Source organism: Mustela erminea, chromosome 9 (genome assembly GCF_009829155.1).
Source record: "Mustela erminea isolate mMusErm1 chromosome 9, mMusErm1.Pri, whole genome shotgun sequence".
NCBI classification, from domain to species: domain Eukaryota; kingdom Metazoa; phylum Chordata; class Mammalia; order Carnivora; family Mustelidae; genus Mustela; species Mustela erminea.
Genome location: NC_045622.1, coordinates 22109077 through 22128880, shown reverse-complemented (window position 1 = coordinate 22128880; position 19804 = coordinate 22109077). Strand labels below are relative to the sequence as shown.

At 46.7% G+C, this 19804-nt stretch overlaps 1 protein-coding gene and 1 long non-coding RNA gene across 6 annotated transcripts in view; both read left to right on the top strand.

Annotated features, from left to right (window-relative positions):
• Window positions 1-19804, top strand: part of KIRREL3 (kirre like nephrin family adhesion molecule 3) — a 545218-nt gene that overhangs the window by 57937 nt on the left and 467477 nt on the right. The window lies entirely within an intron of this gene.
• Window positions 10443-19306, top strand: LOC116599454. The gene is made up of 3 exons (XR_004289383.1): window positions 10443-12306; window positions 17583-18889; window positions 18926-19306. It is a non-coding gene; the product is annotated as an uncharacterized LOC116599454 (long non-coding RNA).

Here is a 19804-nt window from a genome sequence, read left to right as displayed (position 1 = left end):
GGAGATGAGGTTGCCTTGAGAGCAGCAGGCCTGGAGGAGGAGGCCGCCTCCTTGCGATCCCTGGGACTCAAGGAAAGCCCCCTGGGAGAGTCTTGGCTCTTGGAGTGACCCCGCAGAGAGAGCCGGGGAGGACCTCTGAGACTGCATGCCACTGAAGGACCCCATTCATTAAAATAATATGCGAAACACCCTCTAGCACATGCCACAAGGCTCCCCGAATGAATGCAGGTCCCTGTCGCCGTCTGGCTGCCACTGTGTGGTGCTTCAGTGACCCTCTGCAGCTGGGAGAGCAGGGGAGGGAAGGGGACTGAGGCTTTTGCAGGAAGGGGTCAGCCCTTGTTTGAGTCCGTGGTTAGGGTTATGTCCAGATCCTTTATAACCTGGGGGTCACTTTGTTGCAGTGGCACAGCGGCCGGTGTTGACTGAGCTCTTCGGAACATTGGAGATCTCGTTATAAGAACGAAGATGATGGCGATGGTGGTGATGATGATGGAGATACCACGTACTCAGGGCTTACCATGTTCCGGGGCTTTAGATGCAGGGATCATTTAATCCTTACACTCAGTACTTGATAGTACCGTTACTCCATTTTTATGACCAGTAAACTGAGGCTCCAAGAGATTAATAATAGCTCGATCAGAGTTATAAAGCTCCTTAGTGACGTAGAATGCAAACGTATTTGTCACTGGGGAAGCGTGAACCGAACTCCCTTGGAGTGTGTTTTATCACAGAATACTTGAACTGGGAGGAATTTCGGACATCATCTGGCCCAACCTTTCTCATTACTCAGGTGAAAAAACAGCAGCCTAGAACACGCAAGGGATCTCTGTAAGACGAGGCTGCCGGGAAGTGGCCACGCAGGTGTTAATGGCTGCTCTTCTGAATTCTGTGCTTTGTTCTGTACAAAAGTTTGAGCACGTTTGTTCTCCTTGGTTTGGTGTGTTGAAGGATTTTTATTTTTAAGATTTTTAAGTAACTTGTTGATGGCTGGTGGTGATTTGAGTGGAGATGAAACTGAAACGTGATGGAACTAACCCAGGGGAAAGCTTGCGCCCATTGAGCAGTTCTGGTTGGCCTGAGTTGGAGAGCTGGTATACCCGCCATGTTCCCCAGGCACCCGTCATCTTAGATGGGAGCTGCCCTGCCTTGGGGCTGTGAGGGACGGACGTGTCTGGGTCTTGTCCTGGGATCCCTGTTCATCCAGCCTTGTATCTGAACACACTCAGAGAGAATGAAGACTAGGGAACTGGGAAATGACCAGAGATGGGCCTTCTTTCTTATCCACCTGAGTGTGCCCAGCAGAATGGATGTAAATGCCAGTTTAGTCTCCCATGTGGGGCTGCGTAAGAACCACCTGGAGAGTAATTTAAAGGCAGATTCCTAAGCCCTACTCCCAGAACTTCTGATTCAGTAAGTCTAGGTTGCTGTTCATCTCTGTTTTTTAAATTGCCTCCCAGGTGATTCTGATTATCGACCAGCATCAGAGCCACCCCTGAAGGCTCTGAGGTCATCGGGCAAAAGCGCAGCAACAGGGGGAAAGATCAGCTAACAAGGATGGTCAGTTAAATGAAAAAATGGTGGTGGAAGATTTTTGGGACTTTTGTTCTGTTACGTTTTTCGATATTACCTCCGAGCTCCCCCCAGCAACGACGCTGAGGGTGAGTCTGATGTCAAGGAACCAGAGAAAATGGAGTTATGGGTAAGATCTGTTATCTTAATGCCGGTGAAATTTTCAATAATTACAGCTTCTTGTCAAACACGGAGGCTCAGTTGAAATGAGATCATGAACAGTGTCTGAATTGTCTAGATCCGTTCTCCTCTATGTGTTATCCCTGGTAGTCAGCAGATAAAGCACCCATCATGCGAGGTCATTATCTGGATAAGTGAGGCAACTAAGAATGGCAAAGTAGCAAAAAGCAATTCTGCAGTCACCCAGCCATGAGCGAATTCGCTGGGACAACTCAGGCTGATGTGGCTGGGGGAGAGGAGGGAACCAGAGCACAGTCCAAATAGCTTGGTGACGATCATGGCCTCATTTAATGCTGTCGCCAGAAAGGATAAAGTCACTGCCTGTGGAAGCAGGGAGGTAGGGACAAGGGTAAGTTAGAAGAATTCTGAGACCATTCCTCGGTTCTCCAGCTGCCGGATTCCCTGTGTGAAGCATTGTGAGCCATGTGACGGGAAGAGTGTGGCAAACTCAGTATCAAGATCATGGTCTTAGCATGTGGAATGAATGTCTGGCCCCTCTGGGTCAAGCAGAGGAGAACAAAGATGCACACGCATGGGCACACGCACCCATGCACGCATGCACACACACACACACGCACTCCATCAAAATGGGGAAAAAGTTACTTCTCTCCGTTGTAAATTTAAATGAAGTCCGGAGTAGTGAAGGCCATTTGTAAGGTCTGCTGAGCTAATGGATTCATAATGACTTTTAAAGCTTCACTCGGGTAAGAAATACTGTTCATTTTTTAATTGCATATAATTATACTTTTTCATAATCTAGGGCAGCATAGCAAAAGTAAATCTACTGGCTTAATTATAAATCTTTTTATTATCTGGAACCCTGCTGAAATAAAAGGAAAGAAACAACTATTGTTTTTTTTTAATCTAGTAAAAAGGATTTAAAAAAAAAAATACCCTTCATGTTAAATGAGTTATGATGCTTTTGACGGGAGAACACTGGTTTGTTCCACGTTTGATAATCTTTGGAGGGGGGGAAAGTTTTTGTGAAAGTGCCAGGGCGTTCTGACCTGCCTGTGGTCCAAACAGCTTCTTGTCCTAGGGGAGTGGTCATTTGCTGGTCTGTTCAACAAGCTAAAAGAGTCCATTTTGTTACCTCTAGAGGCGGACTCTGAGAATAGCTTCAAGCTTGAAGGGGCAGGAAGGTGGGGGGTGTGCTGTGCTCCAGGAAAAGGTGGGAAGTTTGAAGAGCAGAAGCTCCCCAGAGCATAATCAGATTACTCTTTCCCCTGGGCTCCCTTTCCAATCTTCCCAAGACACTTATAGGACCCTATGGCCGGCTCAGAGTGACCCTGGGGGAAAAGATGTACCTCTAAAGGATACAGGATGCTAACCTGGCCAGGAACATTCATTGTTTTCATGGAGTTAAGATTTGCTGTACTCCTAGTTTCTTGTAAAGTGGAAGTGCTGGATCCATCCCATATAGGGAAATAACACCATCTGGGAGGAGAGAGCCAAGTTTGGGCCTCCACGAGTGTGTCTGAGGGAGGGAGAGTAGGCTCACACAAACACAGGGCGGTTCTCCAAGTTCAGCAATCCACGGCGTCACCCCATAAGACAGAGCCTGTCAGAGGCATCTGGGTCCAGAAGACCGCTATCTGGGTGGGCAGCAGAGGCCATTAGCCCTGGAGCCCGAGGAAGGCAGTGGGGGAGCCTCTTGGTGGCCCCGTCTCAGAGCACTTTCTGGACTGTCCTGAGGACCTGACTTCTCCCTGACCCAGAATTCCACGGTCCCTTGAAAAGGCATCAATCCTGGATGCCCCTTGTTTAAATGACTCAATTATTCCATCATTGTTGGGGAGGCAGGGAACCCAGAAAGAAAAACTAATTAAGCTCTTGAAGGCTGACTAACCCACTTGGGCCTGATGGAGATGAATGGTCTTGAAGCCATCTCAGAAGGGGGACATTACTTCCTGAAAGGAGCCAGCAGTTAGCAATTAAATCCTCTGAACTACTTTTCGCCAGCCTGCCCCAATTCCAGCTCCATGCCCAGACCCCCATGGTACCTCTGTGGCCAGACTATAGTTCTCGGGCTTAGAATGCTGGCCAAGAACTGCTTCTCTCTTGGAAGCCTCTGCCCGGGCAGCCTTCCCTGGGACTGGTCTTGACGGTGACATGGAGCTTCCCTTCTCCTCGCTCTGACTCCAGCCTCCAGACCGCTGTCCTCAGGCCTGTGCTGCCAGAAAGCGGCGTTTTAATTTGGAGAAGGAAGCAGAATCAGACCTGTCCTGTGGAGAGCTCCTTCATTGCCCTCTGATGCCTGCCACCAGTGTGGGCTTCCTGGAAGAGGTGAACTTTAAGGTACAAAAGTGGTTGTAAACAGTGAAAAGAGAATCCGGTCCAGAAAGTTTCTTTAAGTGAGAGTTTAAAGTATGAACTTTGCCACATCGATGCAAGCATGATGACTTTTACTCGCCAACCTGAATCAAGCTAGGAATCATCCAGCCCCATATCCAGGCGTGTAATTCTTTTTATCGGCTGGTCACTTAATCCTAGGGAGTGTGCTTTTATTCCTCTAGACCCCCCCCTCATAGCAGACAAGACACATGCCAGTTCAAAATCCTGGCACTGACACTTCACTTGAACAATGTACTTGACCTTTCGTAACCTCAGTGTGCCCATCCATAAAATGGGTATAATACTACCTAGTTTGTACAGTTACAAGAATTAGAGAAAAGGCAAGTACCTCATGAAGTCAGAGGCCTTGGACCTTCTCGGTGCTCCATAGGTGGCTTTTGTCATGGTCACAGTTGTTGCTGTATTACTAGATTCAGAAAACTGGGTGCGAGTTGCTATTTTTCCAGTGGTTGGCCATTTGACCTTGGATGAGTCGCAGAGGTTGTCAAAGCCTTAGTTTTGGCATCTGTGAAACACATATCATGATTTCTACCTTACCAGGTAGGGAGAGGCTTGGCAACAACAAACACAACCCAAGCACCGTGATTTAAAGCAGCAAGCTTAATTCATCTCGCTTAATATGTCTTCCAGGGAGATGCTGTGAGAATTGGTCTGGCAGTTAACCGTGTCAGGACAAGCAATCCTGGGGGCTCTCTGGGGCCCTCTGGGCCTTTTGTACAGGCTTCTCCTCTTGTGCTTCCAATATGTCTGCTGTCCCTTAAAGGCACCATCACTTGTTCTAGGCACAGAGAAAGCGGAAGAGGAGGGGACAGCAGATCTGCCTCTTTGGGTCCGGAAAGCCGAAGCTTTCCCCAGAGCCCAGCCAGCAAACCGATGCCCACATCTCAGTGACTGCAGCTGGATGAGGGTCAGGCCAGTCAGCCAGCGGTGTTTGCCTCACATCTGCTGATGGGGCCATGAGAACAGATGGGCCAGTGTATGTTAAAGCGTTTTGTAAGAGCTTCACAAAAGTAAGTTATTATCCTTCCTCTGGCTCTTGTACAAAGGAGAGGCCAGTCTACTGGTAAGTGATAACTGTATTGTTCAGGCCTTTTAACCCCCACAGAGATAAATGGAAGGCATTCCGAAGGCAATGGTTGTTTTAGTACTAGCCCATAGGTCATATCCTCTTTCTGACCAAGCTGGGGGTTATCCTGCCTCACTCTGCCGGTGAGATGATATTTGAATTGGGCTTGGTGACTTCAATTGTCTCTGCTTGATAGAAGTAGGAGGCTACGTCCTAGATAAATACAGCGAATTTCTAGTACCAGCAGGAGGTATTCCTGAAAGGCTCGTTTGCCAGTAATGGGGTGATGTTAAATTAATCATAGGTAGTCTCCTTAATGTGTGCCCTCCCATTCACATACCCTCCTGACATCCTTAATAAGCATCTGCTATTTTTAACAGCTTTATGGAGGCATGATTTACATACCATAAAATTCACTAAGTGCACAATTGAATGATTTTTAGTAAATTTACACAGCTGTGCAACCGTGACTACAATCTAGGTTTAGAATAATTCAGTCTCCCTCCGAAAGAAGACCCCTGCCAATTTGCAGCCAAATCCCCACAACCCCACCCACCCTCACCCTGCTTCAGATAATTACTGAGCTATATTCCATCTCAGGATTTGTCTTTTCTGAACATTTCACGTTGACACAGTTATACAACATGTACTCTTCTGTGTCTGGCTTCTTTTACTGAGCGTGTTGTTGAGGGTCATGTTGTAGCATGTGTCATTAGTTTGTCCATTTGTGTTGCCAAATAATATTTCATTGTAGGGATAAAGAGTCGTCGACGAACATGTCAGTTCCTTCCACCCTTGGCTATTATGAATATGCCGCTGTAAACATTCACATATACGTCTTTTTGTGGACATGCATTTTTATTTCCCTTGGGTAGATCTCTAGGAGATGAGTTGCTGTGCCTCATATGATAACTTTATTTGTAACATTTTAAGAAACCATCAAGCTGTTTTCCACATTTTAGCACATTGCTACATTTGTTACCATCAATGAACCTGCCTGGACACACCATTACCCAAAGTCTATAACTTACATTATAGGGTTCATTCTTGGTGTTGTCCACTCTATTTATGGGGCTTTGACAAATGTATAATGACATGTGTCCATCGCTAAGGCATTGTACAGAATAGTTTCACTGCCCTAAAAACCGTCTGTGCTCTACCTATTCATCTCTCCTTTCCCTCTGACCCCTGGCACCTATTGATCTTTTTACCGTCTCCATAGTTCGCCTTTTCCAGAATATCATGTAGTTATTCATAAAGTATAAAGCCTTTCAGATTGGCTCCTTTCACTTAGCAATATGCATTTAACTTTCCTCTGTATCTTTTCATGGCTTTCATCAGCTCATTTCTTTTCAGCCCTAAATAATATTCCATTTATGGATGTACATTGATTTATCCACTTACCCATTTCTACTCAAGGACATCTTGATTGCTTCTAAGTATTGCCAGCTATGAAGAAACCTGCTACTATAAATAAAAATCTGGGCACCTTGGTGGCTCAGTGGGTTAAGCTTCTGCCTTCAGCTCAGATTATGATCTCAGAGTCCAGGGATCGAGCCCCACATCGGGCTTTCCTACTCATCAGGAAATCTGCTTCCCTCTCTCTCTGCCTGCCTCTCTGCCTAGTTATTATTTCTGTCTCTCTCAAATAAATAAATAAAATCTTTAATAAAAATCTATGCAGGGGTTTTGGTGTGGACATAGTTTTCAACCTAAATATTTACCTAAGTAGGTAAATATGAATATGCTTATTGGATCATAGTATATGTTAATTTTATAAGAAATTTATAAGAAACTGCCAAATGAACTTCCAAATTGTTGGTGCCATTTTGCATTCCTACCAGCAATGAATGAGAGTTCCTGTGGCTCCACATCCTCACCAACGCTTGCTGTTGTCAGTGTTCTGGATTTTGACCATTCAAATAGGTGTGTAGTGGCATCTCTTTGTTGCTTTAATTTACAATTCCATAATGACATAGGATAAGAAGCATATGTGTATTCACCATGGGTGTTTCTTCTTAGGCGAGGTGTCTCTTCAGGTCTTTTGCTCATTTGTTAACCTTGTTGTTCATTTTCTTATTGCTGATTCTCAAAAGTTCTTTTATATTTTAGATAACAGCCCTTTATCAGATACGTCTTTCACATATTTTCTCTCAGTCTGTGACTTGTCTTCTCATTCTCTTTTTGCCTTTTAAATTGGGTAGTTTGTTTTCTTGTTATTTTAAAGGAGTTATTTCTGTGTTCTGGATACAAGTTATTTATCAAGTATTTGATTCAAAATGTTCTTCCACTGTGTGGCTTATCTTTTCATTTTCGTCTTTTGAAGTGTGGATGTTTTTAATTTTAATGAGATCCAAATTCTTCATGTATTCCTTCATGGATCCTGCTTTTGTTGTTTATCAAGACACTCTGCCTCACCCGAGGTCACACTGGTTTTCTACTGTTTCCGTTTAAAAGTTTTGTAGTTTTAGCTGTAACACTTAGTTCTCTATCAATTTTGGGTCAGTTTGTGTGGTGTGAGGCAGGAGTGTAAATTCACACTTTTGCATGTGACTATCCAACTGTTCTAGCACCATTTGTTGAAAAAACTATTCTTCTCCCATTGAATTGCTTTGAATCTTTTCAAAATGTCAATTAGCCATAAACATAAGGGTTTACTTCTGGACTCTCAATTCTGTTCCATCAATTTAAATGTCTGTCCTTATGTCAGAACCAGACTGTGTGGGTTAATGTAACATGTTTCAGAATTGGGAGATGTAAATTCCATAGTATTTCAACTTTGTTCTTTTTCAAAATTGTTTTCTTAGGGGTTTCTTGCATTTCTATGTAAATCTTGGGATTGGGATGCCACATTTCTGAAAAAAAAAAAAAAACAAAACTCTGTTGAGATTTTGGTAGGAATATATTTCTAATGATATCATGATTTGGGAACAATTGCCATTTAATATTATTGAGTCATCCTATCTACAAACATGAAAAGTCTCCACTTACCAAGAACTTCTTTAATTTCTCTCAGTGATTTTTTTAATTGGCAGTGTATGAATTTTTCATTCTTTTGTTAGATGTCATTCCTCAGTGCTTTCCTGTTTTTGATGCTGTTGAAGATGTTGAATGTCTTAATTTTTGTGTTTGGATTATTGCCAGCATTTAAAAAGAAAATTAATATCTGTATCTTGATCTTATATCCTGTGAGCTCATTGAAATCATTTATCCTACCAATTTTTTTGTAGATTGCTTAGGATTTCTCACCTCTAGGATCTGCTACAAATGCAAACGGTTTTCCTTCCTTCTTCTTGGTTGCCAAGTGTCTGTTATTTGATTGGAATGTCATAAAACATTCACAAAGAGTGCAGAAGAGGTTTCCAGGGGAGACCAGATGAGGACTGGGGTGGGAGGCAGGGCCTGCAAATTGGAGGTCGGTGGCAGAAGGGATGGGAAGTTTCTCCTTAGGCTTTAGTGACTTTAGGCTCCCTATTCATTTCCCAAGGTGCTAGCATGAAGGAACCACCATTCAAAAGCCATGCCTGGGTTTGATGGTAGGGACTTCGATGGAGAAACAGGAGACATATTATTTTTGAGGCCCTCCTAGTGAAATGGAACAACTCCAATATTTTTTTTTCCACTTGTTCCATGAAGAAATGGTTGGTTCCTCTCCCATTAATCTGGATGTCTTTTTCTGCTAAGCAAGGACTGGCTGGCACCTCAACTCTTCCGAATGGAGATGGAGAAATAGTGACACAGAACTGGCCAACGAACTGTGGAGAAGGCCTTGAGTCTATCTGCCACCACAACAGTAATTCCAACCTTGAACAGCCATGCTTCCTCCTCTCCAGCGAAGTTCCTTTTAAATAATGCCTCATTATTTAAAATGCAATGGCTATTACTGCTATGTGAGCTGTTATCTATTTATGTTGACTATTAATAAATTATTAGACCATATTGTGTGGGTTTTAATAACTCCATAGGAAGAGAAGCATGACCAGGAGGTGAAATCTCAGGCAATTACAAATTCATAGGTTGAGTTAATTTTTTTCTAACACACAGAAGCTGTTCACTTACAAGTAAATTAAATACATAGGCCTGTTGCCCTTACTTAGAATTCTGGTCATGCAAAGAGAAGAGACTCGCAGCAGATGCACAGTTCCTGGCAGGGAGAACCTGCGGGGAGCAGGCCAGAGCTGGGACTGCCCAAGGCAAGACCTGCCGCTTGTTGGGTCGTATGCATTGAGCCTCGCCCTTCAGTGTGGGCCGGAAACCTCCATCAGGATATGAGTGGTGACGGTCACGGCCATATCTGTGTGAGGCTAAGCAGGGCTTTTAAAATGTATTATTCTAAATCAGCCTTGAAATAGGGCCCCCCAAACAGGCCCGCTTGACTGCTTCCCAGATGAGACCCAGGACACCGCTCCCACTCATGTCCTTGCTTACTCTAGACAAACCAGGGCGAGGCTATTTGAAAATCAGAATTAGAGTGTCAGCCAGGGAGATTCTTGATGAACTCTGCTCTGAGAGGTCAGACAGAGGCAAAGAAAGCACCACGCTTCAGCCGCAAAATGGAAATGGACTCCAATCATTTTCTTGTCAGCCCGGATTTTAAAATCAATACCCAGCCTCCTTGACACATTCTTATTCCTTTTCTTCTTTTCTTGCTGTCTGCTGAGGGTGATGATGGATTTCCTTCTCCAGCTAGCTGTGGATAAAATCCTTCTTCTCTCCTTGGGACAAGTGTGCCATGTCCACACCCATGCAGGTGAGAGCAAACTTGCTTTCCCGGCTCTCTCCAGGGGGTGGCACGCCTCACCCCTGTGCATCTTTCCTCATGGTCTTTCCCCCTTGCTGTGAGGGGCTCACTCCGCCTTTCCTCCTTCATTGCTCCCATCTGGAAACCAGGGACAGTCTTTTCTAAGATGTCAGGAGGAAGAATGAATACACGTACATGGCTGTTTCCATTCCACACTCAAGTTATTGACACAACTGGTACTACTCATGATCGTCACCCTTAGCCTTGCTGCTGGAAGACGGATTTGGACACAAAGCAGGTTCATTCTCCAGGATAGCCATTCTAGGGTCCTAGGGTGTCTTTTCAGGGGAGTTTTCTAAAGAAACTTTTTTTTGTTTTTGTTTTTGTTTTTTTTAAATTTATTTGACAGACAGAGATCACAGGTAAGCAGAGTTGCAGGCAGAGATAGAGGAAGGAAAGCAGGCTCCCTGCTGAGCAGAGAGCCCAATGCGGGGCTCGATCCCAGGACCCTGGGATCATGACCTGAGCCGAAAGCAGAGGCTTTAACCCACTGAGCCACCCAGGCGCCCCCTTAAAGAAACGTTTTAGAAGGTTGTCCCCAGCCTGGATCCCAAAAATGCCATGCAGGAGGTTCTTCTTTGGAATTCCCTTCTTGTTCACATGAGCATGGGGAATGCTGCAGAGTGATTGACAAGGGAAGGAGCAAGGACGGAGGGAGTGAGAGAGAGAGGGAGGGAGGAAAGGTGGCTAAGAGATTCCATTCTGTCCATTCATTCACTCAGGCTTGATTTCAGAACACACTGTGTGCCAGTCACCCCAGTAGGTAGGGGCCAGGCATAGAGCAGCACCCAGGACAGAGGCCTTTCTCCCAAGAAGCCTATTGACGAGATGGGGAGGCAGACAATGGATGTAAATAGACAAACAGCAAGGATCTGCTTAAGTTCTGTGTCAGGATAGTCACAGAGGGTTGTGGGAGTTCAAAGGGAGGGCATTCAGTTCCCCCGAAGCTTTCTGAAGGGTGACATTAACCCTTGTCATGTGTGGGAGTGGGAGATGGACGGGGAAACTGTATAAACAGTTTCTGTGTATACAGAAGCCTGGAGAAAAATGACTGGCAACCCTGGCAATTTCAAGCTGCGTGAGTGTGGCTGGAAAAGAGCATGGAGTAGAGAGTGACCGGTCAGGAGGTTGGTGGTCAGTCTGTAGCCCACGAAGAGCTTGGTAAGAGGCCATGTGAAGAATTTAGGACGCAGTCCTGAGAGTATGGAGGGCCATATGGGTTTGTTACCAGGGAGTGATTACATGAGCAGAGAGCAGTGTCATAAGACCCTCTAACTGCATTAGGTGTCCATGGGTGGCGGGGGAGGAGGGAAGACAGGAGCCTGGTATGAAGGAGGAGACTGGCCTGGACTGAGTGGTGACCTGGGAATGAAGAGAATCCAGGGACCCATCCCTTGTCCTCAGTGGGATCCTTGGCGAGGGTTCCATACAGTCATGGCAGGGAAGAATAGAAGGCTTCAACCAAGCAACCGGCTGTGTAACAGAAACAGGTTTTCTGCTTAGAGAAACTTTGAGGGAGGAAGGGGAAACCTCTGCCGCGGGGTCCTAGAGAGCTCAGGAAGGTAAGGAGAGGCTTGCCCCAAACTCTGGAGGAGAACGGGAAGGTCATGGGCACCCGGCATGGACTTGGAAACAGTCAGGAGTGGCCTGATTCCAATGCACCAGACTCAGGGCTCAACGGGCAAGGGTGGAATCCAGAGTACAAAGACTAGAGGAAAAGAAGGTTTTGGAGAGCACAATGGGGTTCATTCATGAACTTACCAGGTTGCTCCTGTTACCACAGTAACATGTCAAGGGTTTTGTGGATCTGGGAGAATTTAAAAAAAAAAAAAATCCCTGAGTTACAGTACTCAAAGCAAATTAGGTCAGTGTTACGAGTTATTAATTTTAATGCATTAAGAAAAGTGTGCAGGGGGGAGTGAAGGGTTTTATTTTTTTTCAAACACAGCAAATGGGAAGCAGCAAAAAGTACAACAATAATTACGCTGAAAGCAAAGTGAAGTGTTCCATAAAATGTAAGAAATGAAGAAATTACACCCCCCTTCTTCCTCCTTCCTCGAGCGTGGTTTGGAGTCGGTGTGGGAGGTGGGTGGCTCTCCCACGGCCTTCTGATGCAATTACGAGTTCTCATTTCACTTCTTTGTGCTCTGCCGCGAGGTGTTACTTAAAGCCGAGCTGAAGTTCAGTGCCAGAAAGAAAGCACAGGGGGTGCGTTTTTTTGGGCTGGGTTATGTTGAGTGTGAAATCACTCATAGGCAAATGTGCAGTCTGACGAAGGGAAATTGGAAGCCGTGAATAGATTCTCCAGGAACTTTCGTGCCCACGGGGACGCCGGGTGAGCGAGGGTTTTTGGTTTCTGGGGCTGGTTGACTCACTCTGGCAGCTTCCTTCCTGGATGGAGCTCTGGGTCTCTGGGCTGCAAAACTGGGTCGTGTGCTGTTCCTGCTCCAAGAGGTGGCGTTATGTTGTTTTGTCCTGTGTTATTGGACTTCCTGTTGTTGTTGTTTTACGTGACTGTTTTCTGTCCGATCGGTTTGGCTTTGCTGTTTTGCTGTTTTGGAGGCAAGTCAGAAATGCCTCGTTCCCGATGGTGGTGTGTGTGGATTTGACCTCCTGCATTTTAGGCACAAAAGGTCTTGCTCTCACCCTGACCCTGTGTGCCTTTTCCTAAACACATCCTTGTCACATGCATGCCCACAGCTCTCCCCCTCACTCCCCATCTGGGTGGCATTCGGGTCCTCAGGTGCATTTTAGACCTGTGGGGAGAATCTAGGACTCAGCGCTAGGCTGTGGTGGCATCGTCTCTTCTGACCTCTTCCTGGGGCCTGAACACTCTGTCCTACTTGAAACACTCTTCTCCTCTGCCTGTAAGAGAACTTTCTCCCGTGCCCCTTTTCTCCTCTCCCTCACCACCCTTGCTTCCTCCCCACTCTGACTTCTGTTCCCTGCCTGGGTTCTTAAAAGCACATGTGGACTCAACACCTACCACCCGCCCCCTTCTCTGTTTGCTCCTGACTTCATTCCTCCCTTCCTTTATTCATTCATCCTTTCTTTTTGCCAGTCAAGAGCTTTTCTTATGACTCTTGAGCCTGTAGTTTGGCCTTAATTTTTTTTTTAAGATCTTATTTATTTGACAGAGAGAGAGAGAGAGAATAGAGCACAAGCAAGGAGAGAGCAGCAGACAGAGGGAGAAGGAGAAGCAGGTTCCCTGCCGATCAAAGAGCCCAATGCGGGACTCGATCCTAGGATCCTGGGATCATGAGGTGAGCCGAAGGCAGACGCTTAACCGACTGAGCCACCCATTGGCCTTAACTTCTAACATAAGCTCAGAGGAACCAGTGAGGTACCACCAGCCATGTAGGTCATCAACACTACGAAACCATTTGTTTTAAAACTAAACTCAGCTTCTGCCTCTCCTCAGTGGCCTTAGCTGTGACGCCACCCCACTCTCTGTGCGTGGATAATGCTTCTGAAGTAGCCCGCAACCGTCCCTGTCCTCCTGCTGCCCCCATCAGGCCTGAGCTCCAGTCCCTGCCCTCTCCAGTCCATTTGGAGCCGCTCTCCCAGACACAGGGCCAGTCTGGGGGGGCCTCCCCTTTCTGAGCCACTCTCTGCACTGATTTCAGAGTTCTTGCGGAACCCGCACCTGAGTGGGAGCATTCCCTGCCTGTGGGCCTGCAACAGCTAAAGATGAAGTAGGAAGCGTTTCCAGGCCCAGGGAAATCTGGCCTCCAGCCATCAACTTCCCCTCTCTCATTTCCAGCCACTCTTCCCCACTCCACCGTCCAGTCACACACCTGCTCTTCCTAAATGCCCTGTGCGCGTGCGTATGTCTGAGTCCTTGCTCTGCATCTTCCCTCTGATGGAATCCATCCCATCTCCTCTCTGCCTCGCGAGCTCCGACTTATCCTCGAAAGCCCATGAAGCTCCCATGAAGACTGAGCCCCCCTTCTCTGGACTCCTGCAAAATACCAGGCTGAAGCACTTCCCACAGCACATTGTGTGTGGGCACGTTTCTGGCTCCCGCGTTAGGTCGCAACCCCCTTCAGAAGTGCCGCCTCTGAAACTTCACCCCAAATGGGAACACTTTGCCCTTGTTATGCTTGATTCACGTCTTACTCTTTTTCTCAGCTCAATTCTCCGCTCGTAATGGGAAAGCCGTGAGATTTCATCATAACCTACTTAAGACTGTGGATCCCAAAGGTGGCAAGACCTAAATGAAATGAGAGACAGAAGGTCGGGAAATATGGCTCAGGTGGCCTCCTCTGGAAGACAGGCTCTCTCTGAGGTCACAGGTTCTAAGAATGGATACTCGGAGATTTTGAGAACACAGGAGCGCTCCAGATGAGTGACAAAACCAGTCCCGTCCCTGACTCTTCTATGACTCTTGCTGCAGGTTCAAGGGGCTGGCAGGTTTGGGAGCAGTGAGGGAAAAGCCCTTGAAATTCTGGTTTCTTTTCTACTCTGTTATTAATTAAATGTAGTAAAAGGCTTGTTGACAGTTTTCTGTAAAGCAGTCCAAAGGGAGAGTGGTCAAAGGAGAACTTTCATTTTTCATTTATTAAAATAATGCATTATTTTAACGACAAAGGCAGAAAGAAAAACGTAAGCCTGGTGGAATCTCACAGAAGTCCAACAGATCTCACGCCTAGCATTGCTGAGTAGGAAAAGATAGAGAATAGTGTGTGCCCTTGGGTAGTAGTACCCGTCAGTATATCTGTGTGTACACACACAGTCAGAAATTCCGCCAGTATTTATTGAGAAACCACATGGTGGTCAGGTATGCAGTGTGTGTGTGTGTGTGTGTGTGTGTGAGAGAGAGAGAGAGAGAGAGAGAGAGAGAGAGAGAGAGTGTACGCGCGCATGTGTACACGCATGTGTGCTGTTCCTGGCAGTAATTTGTACAACCCCATCTCCTCTGTCTGGCACATTCTAGACACAGGGCGTAGGGGAACAGCTTTTTTTTTTTTTTTTTTTTTTTTTTTTTCCAGAAGCTAATCTACCTTGTGAGTGGAAAGCTCCACTTTAATTGATTCTATCTTTCAAGATCCAAGTAACCTATAATCTCGGCTCCGTTGTCAATATTTTGCCTGCATCTTTCCTCAGCCTTTAACATGCAGATAGGGCCGCCCGAGAGCTGCTGTCACGGCTCAGGGTAATAATCTGCTTTTGATTTCTTTTCCCTTCTTTTTTCCTACACCTTCTCTCCAATCCACTAAAATGGGGGAAAATCCATAGCGATCAGAAAAACTTCCGACCGAGACATCTTTCTCCTTTCCCTTTCATCCACCCCCCCCACCCCCGCCCTCATTAGTATTCAGAAGCTACCCAAACCTTAGAGGTTTCCACGCTGCTCGGCTGTGCACAGCATCCCAACCAGAGTGGGGAAAGACGTCCTCCCCGGACACGTCGCAGTTCCTCTCGGGTCGGTGCCAGGTGCCTTCCAGCATGCTCCCGGGCATGAGTCGGGCAGCAGGGCACTGGGGCCGTGATGCCGTTGGTCCAGGGCCTTCTGTGGGGGCACAGAGGGCTCGTAAAGATAGGAATTCAGCAGGGAGCTGTCCCTGACACTACACGCTACTCAGGGGGCCAGGGGAAAGGGGTCTTCCAACAACTGCCCCTCAGAGCCACGGTGCTGTCCGGGGCAGACCTGGAAGGGGAGCCCTCAGGACTCTGTCGTGACTCCATGGGGAGCTGCACGATCACTTATGACGGAAAAAAACCTCAGATTAACCTAGGAGGCTCGCTGATGATACTGAGCGTGTGCTAGGAATGCTTCATGTAAACGTTTATTCTCGAAAGCCTCGAGCTCGGCATTCTTCTCTCCATCTTCCAGAAGAGGAAACTAAATTGCTTGGCTGAAGGGGCACAGCGAGCAGGTGGTGGTCCAGATTTCAAAGCCAGCTGCGCCAAGCACCTGCCCTTTGTCTGTGAACCAGGATCTTCTTGGCTCCTGGAGAGGTGGGCGGGGGCCTGAGGTGATGTGTGGTTGAGGAGTCCAAGGCCAGGGGATGTGAGGGAAGGGGAGGGTCGTGCAGGGCTGGATGCCAGGGGAAGAGAGCCAGAGCCTCTCAGCACTACGACTGCCCGACTGAGGACAGGTTACGCTTCTGAAAATGGATGCCCCAGCTCCAGGTGTGCCTGGTTTCTGTAAGCCTCCAGCTGGCAGAGAGCCCTGTCATCTGATGGCTGTAGATACAGTGAGGAGAGGAAGGGCTGGAGAAACAATGGCAGAAGGGGGAAAGAGAAGACAGGTGCGTGCACTCATGGGGCCTTGGCCAGGGAGCAGTGGCAGAGATGGGAGGGAAAGAAGATGGAGCTGAGATGATTTTAATGCTCTTACCTTAGCCGAGTCCCTGGTGGTGGCTCTGGGATGTTGGCTATTCTGAGCTGTGTGGAGAATGAAGCTGGGGGACTGGCGGTCACTGACAGCAGGAAGACTTAATGCCAGGGGGGAGAGGGCAGACTGGGCAAACTCCCAGGCACTGACATCTGCTCTCCAGCTCAGCCCTCGTGCTGAGCTCATTCCAGCCCAATGGCCTCTTCCATTTAATCCATAAATCCCTGTGATGCCTCAGGTGGCCTCTGTGACTCTGTGCCTGTGTCATGGGGCAGCCACTGAATTTTTCTGCTCTCCACTCCATCCATTTTTTCCCTCGTAGGCTGTCATCATTGACTTACACGCTGGAGAAAAACAGATGCTTGCTGCTGCTTGGCAGACTCGTCATGAGTGTGTGGCCTCCATTCACCTGTCGGGATGTGTGCACATGCGCAGTAGATCCCACAGCACTGACAGCCGGGGGAAAGGGCAGGAGAACCTTCCAGTTATCAGTGGATTGTAATGGGGGGGGGGTGGGGGGAGATGGCAGTGGTACCTTTGCAAGGGCTGCCATGATCCTATAAACCCTCACCCTTTTCCTTGTGGAAGGAAGGAGCTTGGAAAAATGCACAGCTCTTTCTAGAACAACCTCTTTCAAGACTGTGTGCACCCCTTTTTCTTTTCCCTAAAGCACACCCCCTAGGGATTTCCTTTTATTTCTTTTGCTGTCTCCTGTACCACCATAAACACACACACACACACACACACACACACACACACAGCCACAGCCACAGTGAATGTCCTTGTGTTTGGGAAGTGAAACATACTAATAAGAACTTGCATTCCCAATATCCAGAGAAGCACACTAGGAGGGGCAGAGAAATGAGGTGAGCGTGTCTGTGGGAAAGGGACGAGTCCATAGCCGGTGTCCAGTTAGTGCCCAGAGTCAAGCCACAGCAGGAGTGAGGGGAAGCATAAGGACAGGCACTTTGCTTGGAGAGATGAGGATTTTAATGAAGCAGAGCTTCTCTTTTTCTTTAACCCTTCTTCCAAATCCCCAGATGACCCTGCCTTTTAATAAATGTTGCTCTGGGCCAGTTTCTGGGAGAGAGCAAACAGAAGCTGAAGAGTAGTCAGTGAGTGGGGTGTGTGAAGCCAAATTTCTGCCTTATGGCAAATGAACAAATACAATAATGACATAACATTAATAGGCACTGGGCTTCTTGTGTTTCTCAAAATCCTCTTCTTTTAGATCCCAATCATTTTTTTTCACTGAACAAATATTTTTGCAGCACATGATAAGCATCGGGTCCTACGTCGGGTGCTGGGAGAAAGCTGCCTGAAGGATGTAAGCAAGAGAGTTAGAAGATTTAATTTGTGATTTGAAAGGTCCTTCTCTACCTTGAGAAGAATGGTTGAGCCAGAAGAGGAAGCTAAAGCAGGAAATCAGTTGGATGGATTCTTCCAGGTGAGAGATATGGTGATCTGAGCTAGAAAGTGGAGAAGGAGCAGAGGGTAGAGTCAGAAGATGAATAACCCGCCAGCCACAAAACTACTTAATGATTACTGACTGTCTATAAGGCACTATGATAGATGCTGGGAATAGACAGCAATATTTATGAGTATGATAAAAGAAAGCAGTGATGGGTCATAGGAAAAAGAAGAAGACATTGACCACTGGGTGAACAGAATAGCCCCTCATGGTGATTGAGATCATGTGAGGAAGAGAGCGTTTGGGGGGGGCAAAGCTCTGAGTTTCATTTTGGACACGTTGAGGTGGAGTTGCTGATGGGACCTCTAGTTAGAGATGTCCGGGAAAAAATTTGGGCTTGTGGGGCTGAAGCTCAAGAGAGGAACCTTCTCTGGGATTATGGAAAGAGCCTTGGCAGAATTCTTAGTGGATGCCAACATTTAAGGATGGGGTTAAAAAAAAGGGGGGGTTCACAAGGCAGATGGGGAAGAGATGTCCACAAAAGTAAGAAGAAAGCCAGGAAAGGATGCTGTCCTAGAAACCCAGGCAAGAATGTTTCAGTGAGAGAGAAATGACCCTAGTGATATTGAGACAACCAGTGGCCGTTGGAATTCAGGGCAATGAGGTCATTAAACCACAGAGAAAGACATATAGGAGGCAGAGTAGACATGGACACTGGAACACTGTGGGCTGAGGAAGGAGTGGCAGTGAGAAATCGGTCCCTTAAAGGTATACAACCCTTTCAAGACATCCTGCAGTAACTAAAGAGGAGCCAATGGGAAGTGGCTGCAGGAATCCAGAGTGAAGGGGGAGTTGTTGCTGCTGCCCTGTTTTGAAGATGGGAGAGATTTCATGTATGTTAATCCTATGGAGAAGAAGGAGAGGGGGTAAAATTGACAGGACAAGTTCCCTTGAACTTGAGTTGAGGGAAAGAGAATCCACAGCAGGGATGGAGGGATTAGCCTTATCTGGACAGTGGTACACATTTCTCATGTAACAGGAGGGAAGGTGGGAAGGATTGGGATGGGTAATATCAAGATGATGGGTTTGGATACAAGACATTGAGAAAACACTTACCTGTTGACATCTGCTTTCCCCGGAAAGTAGAGTTTGAGAAGAGTGGAGAAGGTTTGAATGAGCCAAAGTTTGAGAAGAGTGGAGAAGGTTTGTATGAGCCTTTGTGGGGAATGGCAGATCTGATCATAGAAGCTCAGAGGTGTTGGAGATGGTGTTGTGGTTGAGGGGTGCAGTAGAGGTTTGTAGATCATCCATTAAAGTGGGGCCAATCTGAGCATTGGCGTCATTACATCCAGCTCTTCTCAACTTCCCAGAATTAGGCACAGAGAAGATCATCAAGGGATCTGGGGTTGGGGTTTTCTAGGAAGGTAAGATGTAAGGACGAGTGGTCAGTGCAGTGGTTGAAGTAATGGACAACAGGATCTGAGCTGGATAAGGAAGAAAGTGAATGTGCAGAGCTTTATAGGTTAGGGAGAAAGTAGAGGCCACAGAGTGGTGACCAAGAACACATCTGTCTTAAAACTTATTCTGGGAGGGGCACCTGGGTGGCTCAGTCGGTTTAGCTGGTTAGGTGTCCAAATCTTGACTTCGGCTCAGGTCATGATCTCAGGGTCCTGGGATCAGACCCTGTGTCAGACTCCCTCTGCCCCTCCCCCTGCGCTCTTTCTCGCACTCTCTAAAAATAAATAAATAAATCTTAAAAAAGAAACAACTTATTTTGGGAAATAGCCAAGTGAGATTAGGAAATTAGGAAGCTGTGAACATGAAGTAAGATGTCTCCATTTATCCTTCCAGAAAAAAAGGGTCATGGCCCTGCCCACAAGAAGGAAAAAAAAAAAAAAAAAGAATGCCAATAGTATCTCCTCACTTGTTGACTTCTTTCATGGGAATCCCAAATCCAGAGAGCAAATGGATGAAATTCCACAGTGAAGTGAGTCTCTCTGCATTTATGGAGATTTAACTGCACCTTTTGTTTGACAGTGCAGTGATTCCATAGCATGATTTTAATGCTGTGCATTTATCTTT